General features: G+C 37.0%; 1 pseudogene; it reads left to right on the top strand.

The window, feature by feature from the left end:
* Positions 1-22,303: 22,303 nt before the first annotated feature.
* LOC149160611 (putative WD repeat-containing protein C2A9.03) lies at positions 22,304-23,356 on the top strand (annotated as a pseudogene).
* The last annotated feature ends 775 nt before the right edge of the window (positions 23,357-24,131 follow it).

Genomic DNA, 24,131 nt, shown 5'->3' with positions numbered 1-24,131 from the left:
GCAGGTTTAAAGTGTGCAAGTGTCCTGGCTGATATTCGTTTGAACCGTTAGATTTGGTAGAGCAAGATCAATGGTTGATAGACGAGAAGCAGGTTTGAGGTCGGGGAGAGTTGTGACTGTTAGATCTTGAATAGATAAATGGTGTAGAAGTGCCAACGAGATTTTAGAAGGTGGATTTCAAATTTTATGAAGCTATGGTTTGTATGATCGCCGGGTCCGGACTAGTGGAGGTTTAGCGGAACTCTACGGTTCTTAGAGGAGTCTGCTAACTTAGTGGAAGCTCTAAGGTTATTAGTGGATGATAAAGAGCCCATTGAACCAGCAATTACATATGGAAACGGAAGTAGAAGATATAATCTCACAGTTTGGGAGATTAACACTCCGGCATGCACCCAGACCACCATTAGTTTGACACCAAGACCTTCAATCTGTATGATCCCCACTGCATATTCAATAGCCATTATCCAAAGGTGTACTACCCATGGATCCATGGGGTGTGACTTTGGCTAGAGGAATATCCTTGTAGGAACTTCTATAACTCCTCTAACCTCAATGAACCTATTATCACTCCTCCGGATCTCCAAGGCTGAGGAAGAGTCTAGCTCAGGTAACCACAGACCAATCTTTTGACTTGGTAGCTAGCCCTACCAAGATGGAAAGGGATCTCTCCAAAGGATCGTAGCCAACAGGGCTGGATAGATTAGGGTTTTAGGCTAGATATGATGTGCATAGGTTGTTTAATTTGATTTGGTGGGGTTGTTGCAAGAGGATTAGGTCAAAGAGACTAGGTCAAGGAAAATAAGGGTATGATTGCAGACATCTGATGGCGCAAGGTAGGTAGGCACTCAAACACTTTAAGGTTATGAAGTGAGATGGATAAGACTAGTGAGATGCTAGAAAGAGCAAGACAAGGATGTGTTCTTTTTAAACTGAAGAAAATGGACAAGCTATGAAGATTTCCCCAAAACAAAGCATGTAAATTATGCTCATCACACCTTGAAAATCAAACATACTTAGAGTGAAATGGATCATGAGAGGTACAAAACATTCACACATATGAAACAGAAGAAGAAACAATATCAAATTACCATGCCCTAGGAATCCCACCAAAATAGATACAACTCATCCAATATATTCCATGCCAAAGTCTGAAAAACTATTACAACATCCAAGAGAGTCCAACTCCTTGTCTATGGTGAATAAAGGGAATAAATAGACATGAAAAACACTTCCCCTCATCCTCAGGGGTAAAATCCATTAGGTGAGGAAGATATTACACAAAAATTTGAACTAATAGCTAAATTGTAGGATTGTCCAAGTGACTCATTCCTATCTTAAGTGAATTGATTCATTATAGCTCATCTACTTGATTTACCTAACACATTTACACTAAGTAATAGTAAAAACATGATAATTACTATAACTTGATCATTTACATAGGTAAAATCATCATTTTCCAAGGCGAAAGGCAAAACAGGAGAGAAACTCAAAAAAATGGAGAAGACTGTAAAACTCATACTTTCAGTGCCAAATGCGCCCTCCACGTTTAGGACTACTTGTGGGTGCCTTCCCGGTGTCCAAATTTGCTACAAGATGGCTTGTTGGAAAGGCCTACAAGTCTACTTTCTAGACATGTCTTCACTTTTCAAATTGGAGCTCATTTTCCTTGTCAAAAGCTCAATATCCCAAGACTGGTAAACGCACAGCGCCCAAGCCAGAAATGAGGCAGAGACATGGTTTTTTGGTGGTTTTTTACCGTTTTGACTGACCTATTTCCCTCCAAATGCCTATAAACTGCACAGGGTGAATGTTCTCATAACTTTAAATCCAAATATGTTGACCTTTTGCTCATTAGATTCCCCAAAAAAGATCACAACACCCTAGGTGTTGCGTGTTTGACCTTTTTACTGTGCTAAAAATGCTTCAGAAATTCACAACTTGAAATTTTTTTCTCAAAACTTGTCAAAATTAGTGGGATGATGACCGATCATGTGTTTTAGGCATGTATTGATGCCTCGACAAGAATGTCTAGCCTTCATTTCTCCTCTTGCTTGGTAAAGGATTCAATCTTTGCATGGGCTCTTTTGAGCTTCGCTCTTGCAATTTTGTTTGTCATGGAATAATACTTTGCCATCCTTCTCTAAATATCAATATACCTTTTATCCTTGTCTAAGAGGCTCTCAAGATGGGTGTTCATACTCTCGAGCCAATGTTCCCAGTTCTCATTTACCGTTTTGGCAAATTGCTCATTTAGGGTGAGCTCATTGGCTAGTTCTACCTCCCTTTGCTTTTCTAGCTCTAAAGATCTCTTTAGGCCTCTAGTCCTTGGCATTCTTCTTGGCACCTATTCCTCCAACTAGTTACTGTATTCTCCATATGCCTAATTAAGTAAGGCCTTAGCCTTTTTAGCCTCTCTCTTTGCCTTGATGAGTTGAATCTCCATGAGGTCATGTTTGACCTCAAACTGTGCGTTCTCCTGCTCATAGTATGAAATAATTTATTTGGCTCTTTGCAAGTTGACCTAGAGTTCTCCTATGAGTGCATTCTTCTCCTTGATGACAATGGTTGTGTTCTCTCTATCATCATTTTCATTTAGGTCAACTAAGTGAAAATCCCACTCTATCTCATGGAGGTCCTCCTCCTGCTGGATCTCTGCCTCTGTCACCCTTTCCTTACCCTTTTGTAGGTACTTTGTTGATGAAAAAGGCAATGCTTCTCCCACAATCTCTGGGGAAAACACTTACCTATGCCCTCTCTGATAGGTATGTGTTTGATGATGCCCTAAGCTACACATACCATAATGTTGCAGCCTAAGCCGCATATACCCACAACATGAAAATACAATTGCATGTCACACTATGTGTGTCCCAGGAATTCTGAAGACTCCTTACTTAGTAAAACCTTCACTTAATCAAGGTTAAGGCTCCTTAATTAAAATCTAAGTGGAAATACAATATCTGATGAAAACCCACTTTATCAAAGTCTATGTCTTTAAGTGAAAATATATTCGGTTCTCTCTTAACCCTTATCACTCAACCTTTTGGTTAATTTTATTATCCTTGCATGTCAACCATACCATGGTCTTCAGACTTTGGTCAAAACCTGAACTTAACCCATAAAACTTTAACTTCACTTATTTCTATTATAATTTCCATATAATAGAAATATTTCATAATCATGCATAAAACTTTACCTTTCTGCCATTCTGCAAACCTTTGCACTTATAACAATGCTCTCCTTAGTGCGTTAATCTTCGCTGTCAATCTCATTCCTCAATCTGACAGTTATCGCATCACCCGATCATTAACTATCCAGACGATCTCTACCGTTGATCTACTCCACCAATCCTATGGTTGTCGCGTCACCCAACCACCAACCAGATTGGTTGATCTTCACCATTGATCAACCCCCCTTGATCCAACGGTTATCATGCAATCTCACACAAAATTAAGCACGACCGATATCAGAATGAAGGCACGCGAGAAAAGTGGTTTTCTCTTTCCTCCGTGTGGTACGTGTTAGCTGCTAAGGCTAATCGCGTAGAACTTTGAAATACCATTTACTACCTTTAGGCCATGCAAGAAACTTCTTACCCTTTGCGAGACCGCTTCATCCTTTTCTAGCACGTGGGTTTAATCTCCACTATTCGTCTTCTTAACTTTATGTTTCGCAAATTAATCTTAACCTTCCATCGTGCACAACCTCGTCCATTGATCTTACAGATCCAATGGTTCTTGAGCACCATTATGTTCTTTTGGTTCTTACTGTGTAACAGCTCATTTGACTTTCTACCTGTGTATTTGCTCTCGCCTAATGATCTTCACTGGTTCTGATATTTGATCTATGTTCGCGCCTTTATGCTTCCTTCACCTTCATTGTAACATTAAAGGCTTGCTTCAATGTTGTCTGTGCGTAAAACCATAACACTCCTCTCCGCACTTCTTCTTTGATTTTGCACACCTGAAACCTATATTATGCAGAATTACTGAAGTCTACACACAGATTATAATTCAATTAAACATCACAAATCACACAAACTCATAATTGAGTTATCTATATTAATAAACAACCATTTACACAAGAATTTCTTCCTTGGACTGATTTTCAATATTAGTGGCCTTCTTTTCCTACCCGTAGGCTTATAGTCAAACCTATCTAATCTCACTCTAACTAACTGAATGACTCTCTACCTATTGACCACTATGCCTTTTAGGCTTACATTTATACAAAAGGTTCTATTTAACCAATTCTAGTTCAGATCCTTAATTTGCTGAACTAAATCCTGAATATCCTCTAAATCCACTTTTAACTCTAGTTAATCCCCAAGAATCCTCTCTAGTTCCACGAATCATGACACCACTTTCTAGTTTAAGACTTATAATTGATTTCCAACTCTCTCATCATCACCCATCATCACTCATGTTCTCTTATATTCGAGAGCATTTACAAATATCTAATTAATTCTTATTCTAATCACTCAAAACATTAATAATTACATAGATAGAAATCCAACTTCCTTGAAACATAAGACCCCCTAAGGTAACTAAAACATGATGAAATTGCTGAGCTGTATGCTCCTGCATCAAACTCCCAAGGTTAAGATAATCATGGTCTCCTGATCATGTGTTCCCATACGTTGATAGAAAACCTCCAGGCTCCCAAACTTTAGTTTGTAACTGCCCAAATGCCTTGCATCTTTCCTACTGCTGTATATCTATTGTCTTCTGGTTCATCTTCCTCCCTTCAATTAGTTTCAAATTATGATTTATCACTCCTCCTATTGTCATTTTCCTCAATCTGGACTGTTTCATCATCAACTACCATAATTCTTCAATATCCATCTCCAACACATCCTTGGGCTGGTACATACTCTGCCATCTAGTGCTATCTCTTTCTCTCTACTTCAGGTTGTCGTTGTTGTCCACTAACTTTGGCACCTTCACTTTCTGCATCTCTCTGTACATTTTCCATTCATATTTAAATTGTTGATTACTTTCTTCAGCTTTTTCTACTTCAGCTTCTGATATTACTCTTGAGATTTCTCTAGGTGCTGCTATTGATATTGCTTCCACCCAAACATCCTAAATATCCTTGAAGATATCTCCCTCTACAACATCTAATTTCTGCTCCTTGTCTGCAAATTTACTTTCCAATGATTTAATGTTTTCATTCCATGGGCTAAGTACTATCATGGAATCTTCCTTTTCCTCCTTCATTTCACTGTTCTCCTGTGCCAAATATTCTCCGGCATTTGCAACAAAACTTGCAATCATAAAACATTTATTAAAATAAAAAACGTAGGGCCTCATTGCCTCTTCTTCCTTTAGAAACATCTCATTATGCTGCTCTGGTTTTTCCTCCTCTTTTATCAGCACATCAGTATGTGGATTCTTCAAATAACTTTCTAAAGAATCTTCTAAAGGACTCTTGAAACTTTCAACAAGTTTCTCTTTCACACCATCTGCTTCAATGATGTCTTTATGCTCTTGTCTACTGTAGTGAACTCCTTCATTCTCATTCAACTTTGATTTTAGAACCTGAACACTTACTCTTTGGTTTTCTAGCATTTTCTCCAAAATACTTAACTCATGCCATAAATTTGCCATCTCACTTGGGATTTTTCCTAAAAGATCTGTACAATCCTCACCATCTTCTTCTTTGTCACGAGTATAATTTCTTGGTGAAACTACTTCTTCATTCTCGATTAGAATAAAATTATGATCCTCCATCTTTGTGATAGTTTTAGATGTTTGTCCATCACTCTTCCTTTGGCCATTTAAGAAAATCAATTTCTCTTTGTCCTTACCAATAACAAATTCCTTATCATAAGATATAACTATCTCATCTCTACTGAAGATATTTTCTTCACTAAGCAAGGAATTTATGAACTCCTTTTGCTGTAATAACTCAACTTGATCTTCTTTTCAAAGACAATCATCATCATACTTTGCTTGGCAACTTTCAGCTGCATACAAGACAGTTCCATAGGATGGTTTGTCTTCTGTAATATCTGCATTCACACACAACTTGTCAGTTTTAAAATCACAAGACCTCATGATCTCACTTGATGATTCAATCACCAAGTCCTCCTGTTGTTCCAAGTCCTCTACATGACTTAGAAATATTTCGATGGTCTTCTCTTCAATCTCCTCAAATCCTTCACTTGGTTGCTTGATATCCTTCTCTACTTCTTCCTACTTTTGGCCATCATCATGAGTCAAACATCCTCTACTTTTAGTCCTTGCAATATGTTGAAAATTAAAACTTGTTCCCAACTGTGTACGGGCATTTACATGCGACTTGTCTATCTCATCTTCTTTCAGATAAAAATTTATATTTTTCCTATGTTCTTCCTATTTTATGACAATATCCACAAATTTTCCTTCTTCACATGTTTCACCTATAGTCATACACGAATTATCAGATTTAAAATCATGTAACCTTTTGGTCTCACTTGAAGTTTCAGTCTTCAAGTCTTCTTGCTATCTTGAATTCTCACAATAATTCATAAGATCTTCCACAGATATCCAGTCTTCATCTTTACCCAGAACTTCATCATTTTCTGCTTCACAAATGGATATTTCTCAACTCATCTTCTCTGAGTTCTTCCACCAACCACTTTACTTGCCTCTGTTGTAGCCTTCTCTGTAACTTAGTCCACTTCACTGCCTTTTTCCTCAAGACTCAACCTTGTCTTTGGTTTTCCTCTAGTATCATCCTTAATACATTGAGTTGTTTTTTTAACTTTGCAATCTCCTTTTCACGCTTCTCTTGACTCATTCTCTTGCCATTTCCCTTGTCCTCCTCCTTCTTCACTTTTCTTCTGTTGTGGTCTTCCTCAGAAACTCTGTTATCTCTGTTATCACTATCAGTAGTCATCTTCTTCTCTATCTTCATGAGTTTCTCACTCACTTACTATGAGCTGTATTAAAGCCTCTGCAACAACAAGTCCTCCCTGATGCCACTTAACTCACCAAGCTTTCCTTTCTACTTGGTCTTTTGGAAAGCAGTTGGTTCTCTATTCCCTGGAACCTCTTTTGCGCACTTCTCTCTGCTCCTTGTAGGCTTCAACTCAACTACACCTTTTAAGAACACAATTGTCCTCTTGTATTTCAATCACAATGAAATACTAGGTTCTGACCACCTCTTCTTTCACTAAAAAATTCTTACCATCTTTCTTCATTCTTTAGAAATTATACCCACATCCTCTGTGGAATTGCCTTTATCATCTTCCTGTGAGATGCAACAAAACCTCTGCAGTAAAAAGTATCCTTCTTGCTACACATGCCTCACTAAGCTTCTCTCCTCTGAGATCAGTCTTTCAACATGTCGTTGGTTCTCTCCTCTAGAACCAATTGAGCAGTCCTTGCTCTAGGTTGCTACAATCTTCTCACCTTCTTATGCTGCTACATGTGCAACAATATAAATACCACAAACTCTCCAATCTTCAGACCAAATTAAAACAAAAACATATCATCTCACCTTCAAGACCTCTACATGATCTTCTTCTATCATCCACCTACACTTTGAATGGATTGTTCTCTGTTTCCTTTTCATTTGCAAATTCTTCTACAATTTATCTCTGTGTGCCTACTGTTTGTCAGATTCAAAATCTAATCTCCTCTTTCCTGCATACACATCTTCAAAACATAACTCTTTTCTAAGTTTTCTCAAAGAATTCCTACACACAAAATTTCCTTATTCTGCTTTGATACCAACATTGATGATAGCCTAAGCTGCACATACCATAATGATGCAGCCTAAGCCGCATATACCCATAGCATGCAAATACAATTGCATGTCACACTATGTGTGTCCCAGGAATTCTGAACATTCCTTACTTAGTAAAACCTTCACTTAATCAAGGTTAGGGCTCCTTAATTTAACTCTATGCGGAAATACAATATTTGATGAAAACCCACTTTATCAAAGTCTAAGTCTTTAAGCGGAAATATATTCAGTTCTCTCTTAACCCTTATCACTCAACCTTTTCGTTAGTTTTATTATTCGTGCATGTCAACCATACCATGGCCTTCAGACTTTGGTTAAAACCCGAACTTAACCCATAAAGCTTTAACTCCACTTATTTCTATTATAATTTTCATATAATAGAAATATTTCATAATCACGCTTAAAACTTTACCTTTCTGCCATTTCGCAAACCTTTTCACATATAACGATGCTCTCCTTAGCGTGTTAATCTCCGCCTTCGATCTCATTCCTCGATCCGATGGTTATCGCGTCACTCGATCATTAACTATCCTGAACGATCTCTACCGTTGATTTGCTCCGCCAATCCAACAGCTGTCATGTCACCCGATCACCAACCCGCTTGGCTAATCTTCACAATTGATCAATCCCGCTTGATCCAATGGTTATCACGCAATCTCGTGTATAATTAAGCACCACTAATATCAGAATGAAGGCACACAAGAAAAGTGGTTTTCTCTTTCCTCCATGTGTTATGTGTCAGCCGCTAAGGCTAATCGTGTAGAATTCTGAAATACCATTTACTATCTTTAGGTCGCGCGAGAAATTGCTTACCATTTGTGAGACCACTTCATCCTTTTCTAGCACATGGGTTTAATCTCCACCGTTCGTCTTCTTAACTTTATGTTTCGTGAATTAATCTCAACCTTCCATCGCGCACAACCTCATCCGTTGATCTTACATATTCAATGGTTCTTGAGCACCGTTACATTCTTTTGGTTCTTACTGTGTAACAGCTCATTCGGCTTTCTGCCTGTGTATTTTCTCCTGCCTTACGATCTTCATTGGTTCTGATCTTTGATCTCCACTCGTGCCTTTATGCTTCCTTCACCTTTGTTGTAACATTAAACACTTACTCCAATGCTGTCTGTGTGTAAAACCATAACACTCCTCTCCGCACTTCTTCTATGATTCTGCACACCTACAACCTATGTTACGCAAAATTACTCAAGTCTACAAATAGATTATAATTCAATTTCACATCACACAAACTCAGAATCAAGTTATGTATATTAATAAACAACCATTTACACATGACTTTATTCCTTGGCCTGATTTTCAATATCAGTGGCCTTCTTTTCCTGCCCATAGGCTTACAGTCAAACCTATCTAATCTCACTCTAACTAACTTACTAACTCTCTACCTACTGACCACTATGCCTTTTCGGCTTAAATTTATACAAAAGCTTCTGTTTAACCAATTCTGGTTCAGATCCTTAATTTGCTAAACTAAATCCTGAATATCCTCTAAATCCACTTTTAACTCTAGTTAATCCCTAAGAATCCTCTCTAGTTCCACGAATCATGACACCACTTTCTAGTCTGAGACATATGATTGATTTCCAATTCTCTCATCATCACCCATCATCACTCATGTTCTCCTACATTCAAGAGCATTTACAAATATCTAATTAATTCCTATTTTAATCACTCAAAACATTAATAATTACATGCATAGGAATCCAACTTCCTTAAAACATAAGACCCCATATGTTTACTAAAACATGATGAAATTGCTGAGCTGTATGCTCCTACATCAGCCAAGGCACCTAAACCAGCCCTTTTAGGCTTGCTGCTCTCACCATGCTCAATGTGTTCTTGTTGACTGCCCTCATCTCTGCCAGGTGAATGACTAGCCTTACGAAATGGTGATGATGGAGCTGATGGTGTGGCTAACTCATAAGATGAAGATGAATGATGTATGGGATGAGGTGGAGGAATGGAGGTGGATGGATGAGATGATGAAGGTGCTTCTTGGCAATGTTGAATAGGTGGGAGAGTGAAAATATCATTGGATATAAAAGTGTCCCATGCAATGTTAAGCTAATCAAGGTAATGGAGGACTATCATCTTGATGAGGGAGTGGTTAAAGATACTTTGCATTTGATGATCATAATATTTCTTTTGGGAAATGAATAACATCTTGTCAATTCTCTGGTAAAGATAGTAGGGTATATTGAGCATTTTGACTCTCGTGAAATGCATGAGTAGCCAGATATGATAAGAATAAAGCCTAGAATACCTACCCTCACAAGTGAATTATTTCATGATGATTTTCATCATGGGAACATATATGTCTAGGAGGTAAGAGAAAGGAAAAATGCTCTTTCTCTAATTCTTATACCTTGGTTTAAGATATGGCTCATAATAGAAATGATCCTATTCTCCTTGTTTAAAACATTTTTCGCCAACATTTGGGATCCCAGAGGCAGCTAATATGATAGCAGGAGATATAGTGAAGGTGACACCAACAAGGGTAACCTGGTTTTCATGGAGGTTGGTGATGAATAATCTGGTCAACGCAGGATGATGTTGGATTGCTTGTACTTTCTCACAAACCTCAAAATAGCCCACATGCTTAAAGCATGTCACAATGATGCGAGATGCCATGAGTTCTCTGGTATTGGTTGGCTCATGTCTAATGATTCTCACTCCTTTCTTATATAACCTCCTCTCTTGTCTTTCTTCGTCACTATGACTTGTGTTCTCTTTTTCTGCCATGAGTTATTGGACACAAACCGTAGGGAGATGATGGAATGGAATGTAGGTGTAGAGAGTATGGAATGGTGTGAGGAAATTGAGGAGATGGAAATTAGGATTGTGATATGAGGGAGGTGACAGGGGGTAGTTTTGAAATGTAGGAATGGTAGTGGGAAGCTAGGAAATGGAATTTAGGAATGAGATTATGTTACTAGGGTTTTGAATCTAGTAGGACACCAAAACACAATGAAACATCATATAAATCAATAGTGGAGGAGAGGAGTGATATGATCTCAACCTACTTGTTTGGTAGAGCATGTTGGTGACACATTTTGAAGCTTGGAGATGATGTAGTGCTCTGTGGGCAATCTCTGGATGTTTTCGGATGAACATGCAACAATCTGGTCAAATGCACCCTCTCTTAACAAGCGTGCAATGCCCTTAGGAAATGCACAGAGTTTTAAGGCAAATGTGCAACACTCTGGTCAAATGTTCCCTCCAAGTTTAGAACATGCCTTCTACCCCTGTTTTTCACAATTTCACCTAAAACTCGAAAATTCCCTTTTGCTAAGGATGTTTTGAGAGTGTAGGAGTGCAAATGAATGTTGAATTGATGTCTTTGAGGGCTTTTATACTTGAATGGGTTTAATTTATTTCTTTGAAAACCCATTTTCTAATGTTTCATGTCACTTTTCAAATTTTCACACTAATTCTCTTTCACTTCTGACTCTTCCCTTTGTAAGGTGGATGATGCTAAAGCTTTTGGCAATGGAATTGAGTAAATAGCTAAAATGGTGACTTATTACATATGATAAACATAAAATTACATAAATAAAATAAAAATTATTACATCTCTCTTGAAATAAAAATTACAAACTGGAATAAATTCCTTGCTTAAAATCAAATTTGGAACTTCAGCAACCATGGTTACATACCTGTAAACCCTTATTTGACTGAAGAAGGGATATTATTTGTTTTACTCTCATACTTTTTCGGCCTTATGTAGTGATATGGTGATTTATTGGACATTGGGAAAATGAAACCTAGGTGACCTAATGGAACCTTGAATGACTGGACTTCAGGTGGACTTGACTGACATGAAATGAGCCTTTATAGTCAATGGATGCTCAGCAAGACACATGAAGGTGGGCCAGCAAATACAAAGTTTTCGAGAGGGGAGTGTGATTTTTTATTTTGAGCTACCATCAGTGAGTAAATTGTTACATGATGACCTAGGTGGAATGATAAAAATTTCAAATGGGACACTAATATGATATAAAAGAGGAGTTTTGATCACTGATGGAAATATGTAAATACTGACTCTAACATTGGCCTTATTGGGGATGGTAGCTCCTTGGAGGTGTCAAGAACACCATAGACCATGTGTTGAACCATATGGGTCAATACGGTCAAAAACTTAACTGAAATTCATGACTAAATGCTGACAACTCAAATGACACAAACTGACTTGAAATTGACTGAAAAAATGACTCAATGCTTACTTAACTGAAACAAGTACTTACAAAGCTTATTAATGGCAGAAAACCATCGAGATTTGATGGCTTCAAATCCTGATGACAACCACCTACCTACTGAAGAAATATGTACAATCATGTGAATTGAGCCTTCCAATGTAACCAATCCAGCAGATGGTTACTTACTGAAATTCTGCTCTCACTTTCCCCGAGAAGGTAGAATAATGTACATGTAGGCAACTCACAATAACAACTGAAACCAAGGATTATGCTAACAAACCAGACAACATTCATCTTCTCCATTGCTTGTAAAAGACTGTCGAAGGGATCTTGAAAATCCTGAAGCATTACCTTGCGTGAATCAGCAAAAAGAAGGAAGATGCTTTCAAATATAATGGATGATTGTTCTTCTTCATTTGGGTTATCCTTCTTAAATCTAAATGTAGAAATGTAGTCTTCCATACCATCCCGATCAGAGACAAGATTTGTATGTTCTTATAGATCTTCATTTCAGGTAGCCAAATCAGCATCAACACAAATGTCTACAAGTGACTTTTCATGTATATCAGAAAAAGAATCGTCTAAGCTTTGAAAAAATTCTATATCTTGAGCATTTCATGGTTGCTGAACATCTTCATCAAATTCAAGACAAAAAACCCGTTGTACATTGTTTTTGACCTCAACAGATAAATCATGACTCTCTAGAGGTGGTATACAAGCAAACTCAAAATTCTGATCTACACATATTTCTTCCTGAATTAAAAACTCGGAAGAGGAAAGGAATGAAGGGCAGCTGGAAAGAACATCTTTATATATATCTTGATCACTTGAATATTGGCAAGACTGCTACAAATTATTATCAACTTCGTATGATGGAAGATCACTGTCATCTTTTGAAGAATTCTGCTCAAGTTCACTGTCATCCAGGGTAGAATCCATGATCTTCTCATGGTGGTGAAAATGGTTTTCATTCAAAGCATCTAAGAGTTCATCATCCATAAAATCTTCATCGCCATAAGCACTTTCCAGCTCTTGAATAAAATTCTCAAAGTGATCACAACAATCCTCAATCAAAAGCAAAGAAGGATAGGCTTCTCTATACTTCTCAAAAAATACTGAGTGAAAATGTTTGAGAGAATAAATACAAGCAGGAGGCAAGCTTTCATACCAAAACCATGCTCTTTCTTCTAATGTGACCATGAACATCTTCATTAAACAGCTTCATCAAAATCAATCCTCAGCTTATGCACATGCATATGAAATCTTATTAAATGAAGTGTAGCATCATCACCTTTTTCATCTCTTAATTTTGGCAAGTATGTTTGCCAATATACCCAAGGCATACGATTTGGAAAGCCTAGAAAATGATATCGGTGCATCGGAGCATATATTCTAGATTGAGAACTCATTTTGATTTTTGTATCCTGCTACCGGTGGAGTCTTTGAATCAAGTTGGAGTCACGAGGTGAATGTTTCAGCCTTCATATGTGTTTGATCGTTGTCCACCATTAGCAATCAGATCTAAACTTTTTCATTTTTTTTGAGGAAAGATATGATCTCTTCTTCCCCGAAAACAATGCCAATATGTTATCACTCCTCCGGATATCCAAGGTTGAGGAAGAGTCGAGCTGAGGTAACCACGAACCAATCTTTTGACTTGGTAGCTATCCCTACGAAGCCGGAGAGGGCTCTCTCCAAAGGATCACATCCAATAGGGATTGATAGATTCCAGTTTTAGGCTAGATATGATATGGAAAGGTTGTTTAATTTGATTTGGTGGGGTTGTTGGAAGAGGATTAGGTCAAAGAGACTAGGTCAGGGAAAATAAGGGTATGATTGCAAACATTTCATGGAGCAAGGTAGGTGGGAACTCAAACACTTTAAGGTTATGAAGTGACATGGATAAGACTGGTGAGGTGCTAGAAAGAGAAAGACAAGCATATATTCTTATTAAAACTAAAGAAAATGGACAAACTATGAAGATTTCCCGAAAATATAGCATGTAAGATGTATTCTGGTGCTAGAAGAGCAAGACAAACATGTATTCCTATTAAAACTAAAGAAAATGGACAAACTATGAAGATTTCCCCAAAATAGAGCATGTAAGATGTATTCTGATCATCACACCTTGAAGATAAAACATACTTAGAGTGAAATGGATCATGAGAGGTAAAGAACATTCATACATATGAAATAGAAAAAGAAACAAGATCAAATTACCATGCCATAGGAATCCCACCAAAATAGTTGCAACTTGTCTAATATATTGCATGCCAAAGTCTGAAAAACTATTACAACATTGAAGAGAGTCCAACACCTTGTCTATGGTGAAGAAAGGGACTAAATAGACATCAAAACCAATTCCCCTCATCCTCAGGGGTCAAATCCATGAGGTGAGGAAGATATTACACAAAAATCTAAACTAATAGCTAAATTGTAGGATGGTCCAAGTGACTCATTCCTATCTTAAGTGAATTGATTCATTATAGCTCATCTAACTGATTTACATAATGAATTTACCCTAAGTAATAGTAAAAGCATGATAATTACATTTACTTGATCATTTACATAGGTAAAATCATCATTTTCCAAGGTGAAAATCGAAATAGGAGAGAAACTAAGAAATTTGGAGAAGACTGTCAAACGCACCCTTTTAGTGTCAAACACACCCACCAAGTTTAGGAATGCTTTTGGATGCCTTCCTAGTGTCCAAATTTGCTCCAAGATGGATTGCTTGAAAGCCCTTCAAGTCTACCTTCTATACATGTCTTCAATTTTCAAATTGGAGCGAATTTACCATGTCAAAAATGCAATCTCCCAATACTGGTAAATGTGGAGTGCCCAAGCCATAAATGAGGCAGAGACATGGTGTTTTGGTGGTTTTTGACCATTTTGACTGACTCGTTTGCCTCCAAATGCCTAGAAAATGCACAGGGTGCATATCCTCATCACTAAATCCAAATATTTTGACCTTTTTATCATTAGATGCCCCAAAAAAGGGTGCAGCACCGTAGGTGTTGCATGTTTGACCTCTTTACTGTGCTAAAAATGCTTCAAAAAACACAAAAATTTCACAACTTGAAAAAATTTGCTCAAAACTTGTCAAAATTGGTGGGATGATGTCTCATCATGTGTTTGAGGCATGGAGTGATGCCTTAGCAAGAATGTATAGCCTCCTTTTCTCCTCTTGCTTGGTCAAGGCTTCAATCTTTTCATGGGCTCTTTTGAACTTGGCTCTTGTAATTTTGTTTCTCATGGAATAATACTTTGCCATACTTCTCTAAATATCAATAGACCTTTTGGCCTTGTATAATAGGCTTTCAATATTGGTGTTCACCCTCTCGAGCCAATGCTCCCGGTTCTCATTTACCATTTTGGCAAATTACTCATTTAGGGTGAGCTCATTGGCTAGTTCTGCCTCCCTTTGCTTTTCTAACTCCAAAGCTCTCTTTAGGCCTCTAGTCCTTGGCCTTATTCTTGGCACATGTTCCTCCAGCTGGACACTGTATTCTCCATATGCCTCATCAAGTAAGGCCTTAGCCTTTTTAGCCTCTCCCTTTGCCTTGATGAGTTGAATCTCCATGAGCTCATGTTTGACCTCAAACTGCCTGTTCTCCTGCTCTTAGTATGAAATAATGTATTTGGCTCTTTGAAAGTCGACCTAGAGCTCTCCTATGAGTGCATTCTTCTTGATGACAATGGCTTTGTTCTCTCTGTCATCATTTTCACTTAGGTCTACTAAGTGAAAATCCCACTCTGTCTCATGGAGGTCCTCCTCCTGCTGGATCTCCGCCTCTGTCACCTTTTCCTTACCCTTTTGTAACTGCTCTGTTGATGAAAAGGGCAAGGCACCTCCCACAATCTGTGGGGAAAGCACTTTCCTATGCCCTCTATAATAGGTATGTGTCAAGGTACCTAAACCAATCCTTTTAGGCTTGCTGCTCTCACCAAGATCAAAGTGTTCTTTCTCACTTCCTTCATCTCTACCAGGTGAATGAATAGGCTCATGAAATGGCGATGATGGAGGTGATGGTGTGGCTGACTCATTAGATGAAGATGAATGATGTATGGGATGAGGTGGAGGAATGGAGGTGGATGAATGAGATGATGAAGGTGCTTCTTGGCCATGCTGAATAGGTGGGAGAGTGAAAATGGAATTGGATATAAAGGTGTCCCATGCAATGTTAAGCTGATCAAGGTAATGGAGGACTATCATCTTGATGAGGGAGTGGTGAAAGATACTTTGAATTTGATGATTATAATCTTTCTTCCGGGCAATGAATGACATCTTGTCAATGCTCTAGTAAATATAGTAGGGTATATTACGCATTTTGACTCTTGTGAAATGCATGAGTAGCCAGATATGATAGGAATAAAGCCTAGAATACCTACCCTCACAAGTGAAGTACTTCATGATGATTTTCATCATGAGAACATATCTGTCTAGGAAGTAAGAGAAAGGAAAAATCCTCTTTCTCTTGTTCTTGTACCTTGATTTAAGATATGGATCATAATAGAAATGATCCAATTCTCCTTGTTTAAACCATTTTTCGCCAACATTTGGGATCCGAGAGGCAACTAATATGATAACAAGCGATACAGTGAAGGTGACACCAACAAGGGTTACTTGGTTATCATGGAGGTTGGTGATGAATAATCTGGTCAATAGAGATGATGTTGGATTGCTTGTACTTTCTCACAAAACTCAAAACAACCCACATGCTTAAAGCCTAACACAATGATGGGAGATGGCATGAGTTCTCTGGTATTAGTTTTCTCATGTCTAATGATTCTCCTTCCTTTCTTAGATAACCTCCTCTCCTATCTTTCTTCCTCACTATGACTTATGTTATCTTCTTTTGCCATGAGTTATTGGACACAAACCCTAGGGAGATGATGAAATGGAATGTAGGTTTAGAGAGTATGGAATGGTGTGAGGAAATTAAGGAGATGGAAATTGGGATGTGCGATATGAGGGAGGTGACAAGGGGGTAGTTTTGAAATGTAGGAATGGTAGTGGGAAGCTAGGAAATGGAATTTAGGAATGAGATTATGTTACTAGGGTTTTGAATCTAGTAGGACACCAAAACACAATGAAACTTCATATAAATCAACTGTGGAGGAGAGGAGTGAGATGATTTCAACCTACTTGTTTACTAGATCATGTTGGTGACACATTTTGAAGCTTGGAGAGGATGTAGTGCTCTGTGGGCAATCTCTGGACATTTTCGGGCAAACGCACAACAATCTGGTCAAGCTCGCCCTCTCTTAACAGGCGCATAGCACCCTTAGGAAATGCACACAGTTTTAAGGCAAATGTGCAGCACTCTCATCAAACATGCCCTCCAAGTTCAGAACACGCCTTCTTCCCCTGTTCTGCACAATTTCACCTAAAACTCAAAAATTCCCTTTTGCTGAGGATGTTTTGAGACTGTAGGAGTGCAAATGAATGTTGAATTGATGTCTTTGAGGGATTTTATACTTGAATGGGTTTGATTTATTTATTTTAAAACCCATTTTCTAATGTTTCATGTCACTTTTCAAATTTTCAAACTAATGCTCTTCGACTTTTGACTTTTTCCTTTGACAGGTGGATGACGCTGGATCTTTTGGCAATGGAATTGAGTAAATAGCTAAAATAGTGACTTATTACATATGATAGAGATAAAATTACATAAATAAAATAAAAATTATTACATCTTTGTTGAAATAAAAATTACAAACTAGAATAAATTCCTTACTTAAAATCAGATTTTAAACTTCAGTAACCATGGTTACATACTTGTAAACCCTTATTTGACTAAAGGAGTGATATTATTTGTTTTACTCTCATACTTTGCTGGCCTTATGCAGTGAGATGGTGATTTATTGGACCTTGGGAAATTGAAACCTAGGTGACCTAATCGAACCTTGAATGACTAGAGTTCAGGTGGACATGACTGACATGAAATGAACCTTTATAGTCAATGGATGCTCAGCAAGACACATGAAGGTGGGCCAGCAAATACAATTTTTTTGGGAGGGGAGTGTGATTTTTTATTTTTTCCTACCATCAATGAGTAAATTTTTACATGATGATCTAGGTGGAATGATAAAAACTTCAAAAAAACTCTGCTTTGAAAACATAATAGAGAGGCCACCACTAAAGGTTGGACCAGGAGACGTAGCCCAAGAGTATTAGGTGAACTCCTTATTAAACTTGTTGTGTTTATATGTGTTGACTATTATGTTTTCCTTAACTGCTTCATTGCCTGTGTATTTCACAATATTATCAATCCGTTGCATAAAATAACATAGGCACATCCATGCACATGAGTATGTAATACCTTATTGTTTTGTCTTAGATCAATATCAGATCAATCCCCTTGAGTTAGAGCTCGTCACATCTCAAGAAATAAAGGTGAGTATGCAACATTAAAGGATATAAAGTTCAGATAGAAAAAGAATGCAATGGTGAGATCAAGCTCTTCCTGTCTCTCTTTATGAAAAATCTTGTCCACTAGACCAAGTGCCACTGTCTTTCCTTTTGTTGCTTAAGCCACACCCCCACCAAAACTCTCAAATGGAAATGTGTTGCTAATATTCTTCAAGAATGGAAGGGGATCATTATTCTTATGTTTTTTAGATGGTGCAACCACCGTTGCCACACCAATGTTAGCTTATTTTTCCATTTCGTTCCTCTTAGCTAAAGACACTTGTGTACATGATCCAATTCCATAACCTGGTAAGGGAAAGAAATGAGATTTCACACGATAATAAGTGCCTCTTGAAATGATTGTTGCAATAGTTGCATTTCTAAGCAACATTGACTCCTCCCTTCAACTTGTTGTCTAGCCCTTGATCTCTTGTGACATACTTACATGAGGGATATTTCATTTTTTAATCTTGTTGTCTTTCTAAATTCATTTCCCTCAACAGTTCAAGTTGTTGTTGTAGCCCCACTTCCAATAGAGGGAACACTTGTAGAATCTGATGAAATTGGAATAGGAGGGGCATAAAAAAATGGGGACATTTTTCCCCTTCCTTTGCCCCTTCCCTATTGTCCTTGATTGAGCCATGAATGCTATAAAAAATCCACAAACTCCTAAAAAAATGGACATTCAAACTGCTAGCAACAAAAATAGAATCAAAATGCACTTACTTGTTGCTTGAATCACCTCCAAAATTCTCTCGAACCCTTTTCTAGGCGCTCCCACACACCCACAGCAAGAGAGACACTCAAGAATGATGAGAATTCAACCCAAATCAGGCTTTAAAGGATGCGTGACACTTTTTTCAGAGGGAAACATGTCCTGAAATTGAGACTCGCGTGCCCTTGGAATCCGACCCGTGTGTCCATCGAATCCCACATGCCAGGGCATGCTGGACACATGAATATGATAGGTGTCCTAGAGAATCGTGTCTAATTCATGGGATTCATGACAAGAGGGGCAAGGACGAATATGGTTTCTTAGCTTTTCACTCTAAAAGAGGTTTGCAAATCGAGAGATTTCATCCCTTTGAGCACTTGGTAGATCCAGAGTTAAGATGGATCTATGCTGGTTTAATTTCCCCTTTTAAATAGGCTACATTCCATTGTTCACATGAATACCATGGGTCAATACCATGTGTTCTCAATACCATGGGTCAATATCATGGGCCATTTTTTTATTTATTATTCTTTTATTTTTATAGGGTTAATTTGATTTCCTTATTTTTTTAATTATTTTTTTTACTGAGTTGAAATGTTTGCATTACATTAATCATTTTATTTTTATGTAATTTGACTTTGACAAAATGTTAAACATTACATCACGACATCTTTACCATATTGGGTTGGAGAGTGCCTCTTGGCACAATAATTTTGTTTTTATTAAAAGGATTATGAACAATTTTTTAAATAAAAGAAAATCACAAAATACATATCACATCAAAATATAAAACATATAAATAGTAACTATAAATTTAGATCTGATCTACCATATACATTAAAATAATGAATTTGTAACCATATTTAAATTTAATTAATAAGCTCATAAAATTTTAATACTTACAATAAACTTATAATATAACAAGATTGTTAACCATGAATATTGGCCCCCACTTTAACATGGATATTATTAACCTGTAAATAGACTTTGTTACAATACCATGTGCCAATACTAAGGCTTATTATGACATGCCCAAAAACCAAGACTCTTTTTACAATCAAAATAATTTGTTTTAATTTATTTTTATAACATTTTTTAATTAAATCTAAAAAGAGAAATATTATAATTACTTTTGAGATATATTTACAAATATTTCTTCAAATTTTACAATAAAAAATAAATTTGAATCTTTATCTTTAGACCCTGATTTTAAATGGATCTATGGTAGTTTTATTTTTTGTATTTTTCAATTTATCATAAATGTTAAATTAGTTTAGCCCACAATGAAGTTCACATATTTCATTTCCATTAGTAATGGCAAAGGAACCTAATGATTTTGGGTTCCTCATAGAAGATTCAATTAGCACAAATCAACATTGAGTTTGTTACGCCTTTAAATAAGTTACGTTGGAGATTATTACTATGGGAAATACCAAGGGTTCTCATAAATACGCTAAATTGGAAATACGATGCATTGGAGATGAATACCATGGGCCATACCATGTGTTGTCATAAATCTGAAGCTCTAAACGCCACAAAGGAACCTAATGATTGGGGGTTCCTCATAAAATATTCAATTGGGACAAATTAGTATTGAGTTTGTTAGGTCTCTAAATAAGCTACTTTGGAGATGAATATCATGGGAAATACCATGGGTTCTCATAACTGAGTTGCTTTGAAGATGAATACCACGAGCAATACCATGGCTTGTGGAGCTCTAAATACCACTAACGCTAACAATGCTCCCCTTAAACTTGACTCGGGAAGATTAACTTAGTCCCAATCACTCTCTCATGAAGTCTATATGAAAAAGGTTTCCATCTACGCTTGAATAACTGGCCACTATATCTACTAGTTATCTAGAACACCTTTTCACGTGTTCATAAACCATAGGTGAGATTTGACATTCCACCACACAATTGATTGGATCCTAATGGCCATTACTTTAGTTTGAATATCATGGGTAAAACCATAAGTTGTCCCCAAAAATCACGAATAACTTGACCAAATCAAATTTACTAAAACATTGTTATAAGTATCAGGACAAATTAGCATTGAGTTTGTTAAGCCTTTAAATAAGCTAGGTTGGAGATGAATATCATGGGAAATACCATGGGTTCTCATAAATAAGTTGCATTGAAGAAGAATACCACGGGGCAATACCATGGCTTGTCATAAACCTCGAGCTCTAAATACCACTAACCCTAACCCCTTAAACTTGACTCGGAAAGATTAACTTAGTCCCAATCACTCTCTCTTGAAGTCTATATGAAAAAAGTTTTCATCTATGCTTGAATAACTAGCCACTATATCTACTAGTTATCTAGAACACCTTTTCACATGTTCATTAACAATACGTGAGATTTCACTTTCCCCCACACCATTGATTGGATCCTAATGGCCATTAGTTTATTTTGAATACCATGGGTAAAACCATTAATTGTCCCCAAAAATCACGGATAACTTGACAAAATCAAATTTACTAAAACATTGTTATAATTATTGGGACAAATTAACATTGAGATTTCACATTCCCCAACACAATTGATTGGATCCTAATGGCCATTAGTTTAGTTTGAATACCATGGGTAAAACCATTAGTTATCCCCAAAAATCATGGATAACTTGACCAAATCAAATTTACTAAAACATTGTCATAATTATCGGGACAAATTAGCATTGAGTTTGTTAGGCTTTTAAATAAGATTAGTTGGAAATGAATATCTTGGGAAATACTACGGGTTCTCATAAATAAGTTACATTGAAGATGAATACCACGGGGCAATACCATGGCTTGTCATAAACATGCAGCTCTAAATACCACTAACCGTAAAAGTGCTCCCCTTAAACTTGACTAGGGAAGATTAACTTAGTCTAAATCACTCTCTCTTGAAGTCTGTATGAAAAAAGTTTTCATCTACGGTTGAATAACTAGTCACCATATCTGCTATTTATCTAGGACACCTTTTCACTAGGTGAGATTTCACATTCTGCCACACAATTGATTTGATCCTAATGACCATTAATTTAGTTTGAATACCATGAGTAAAACCATTAGTTGCCCCCCAAAAATCAAGCATAACTTGACCAAATCAAATTTATTAAAACATTGTTATAATTTAAATTAATCTATAAAGTCAGCATTAGAGAAGGTACAGACTCCCACCATTAGAGAAGGTATAGAGAAGGATACCATACTACGCGGTGTTTCAAAAAGGGTATTGAGATATGGCCCAGCCAGATGAGTATGAGCCCGAAATGATTAGTTCTGATGAAGATTCAGACGGTGAGTATGATACTATAATGGCGGCTTCTGATGACGATGAGGACGACATTTCTGCTGAGGAAGTCAGAAGAGAAGCAGATATTCAAGGAATTCAATGGCAGATGACAAACATGACAAGGCAGAAATACAGAGAATATAGGATAAAAGTGTATGAAAATCTGAGGGATGTTTCTCAATCTCAACTTGCCATGGATCAACTAGATAAGATTTGTGCAAATATCCAGAAAGGGGGGGATTTTTTCGAATTTCAAAGAAATACAAAATCAGTGAAACCTGCATATTCACACTTTCAGCTAAGGGAATTGGTGTGGGCAACATCAAAGCACGATGTGTATCTTTCATCGGCTTATTCTATTATCCACTAGTCTGCACTAAGTCGTAGACGAACTGAATTTCTTAATTTGAGGAACAAGTCGAGATTACGAGCATGGCTGCCAAAAATAATTTACTTGTGGTTGGCGGGTATGGGGGAGAGCTTATCTGTAAGTATGTGGGTATAAAAGATGTCAGTTATTGTTCGAAGATCTCTGAAAATGAAGATGCCAGTACGAATTCCGTAGAGATTTATGAGAGTCCTGGTGGCCCACCTCACTTATTCACTTCATCTAATGATTGTGGTGTGCAACTCTTCAAGGTCATTTGGATTACTCCTTTGCCTCTGCTTGGCATCCTGATGGTACGGTATTCGCTACAGGGAACCAAGACACAACATGCAGGCTGTGGGATGATAGAAACACTTCAACCTTAAGATCTATCAGGTTCTCCTCATATGGCAGTTTATGGCCATGGCAGAGCAAGATGATTTTGTCCATATATTTGATACAAAGCACATGTATAACAAGAGCCAGGAAATTGATTTCTTTGGGGAGATAACTGGAATTTCGTTCAGTCTAGACACTGAATCACTTTTTATCGGTGTCCAGGAAGAAACGCTTGGTAGCCTGCTCGAATATAAAAGAAGGCATCAATCTCTTTATCTTGATGCTCTAATGTGAAATTTCTTGTTCAGTTAATAGTGAAATTTTCCAATGCCATCACATTTTGAAGATGAAAGGTTGAATATGTTAAGAGATGAAAGGTTGAATATGTAAAGTCGCTCTCAACAGTGGAGGCGTTAAGGTCATTGTAATATTTATTTCTAAATATTCCGGTAGAGTTACATTACTCTTACGGGAATGTTTATATGTTTTAAATCATAAAAGTTTACTTTAGGTGAACTTATTTGGTTTCCAATCGTAAAATTGTGAAAGATAAATGTTTATTTAGTTAAGCTTTTCGAGTAAAACTGTTAGAGATTATGGAGATATCTATAATTTTAGAGATTATGGAGATATCTATAATATTTTTTTAAGGTTTAAATATATAATTTTTTAAAAACAAATATATATTTTTAAACATTAAAAAAATATTGAATATTAATTAATAATGTAATATTAATTTAATTAATATTTATTATTATAAAATAAATATATTAATATTTTATAAAAAAAAATATTTAAATTTTTATTAAGTAATATAAATTTAATTAATATTGTCAAGTTTTACTAGTACAATTTGTTGAGGATCTGTCTCTTGAGTGAGGCTACGGAGGATCAAATCTCATGGGGTGGCTAGGGGAGGAGACATGTTAAAAAATTCAGTCAGCTAAGGGCTGATGTGGCCAGGTCGGGTGGATCCGAGAGTGACTTAGATGGCTTAGATGCTCCTAGGCCCAGTTCCTCAAGCCCACCGGGTGACTTTGATGGGCGACTTTGATGGCTTAGAAACTAG

The sequence above is a fragment of the Pinus tabuliformis genome, chromosome 5_2 (assembly GCF_031772625.1).
Source record: "Pinus tabuliformis cultivar Carrire ecotype Pingquan chromosome 5_2, CPIR1, whole genome shotgun sequence".
Lineage (NCBI taxonomy): Eukaryota > Viridiplantae > Streptophyta > Pinopsida > Pinales > Pinaceae > Pinus > Pinus tabuliformis.
The sequence above is the reverse complement of the archived record's forward strand: the minus strand, read 5'-3'. Positions and strand labels throughout refer to the sequence as shown.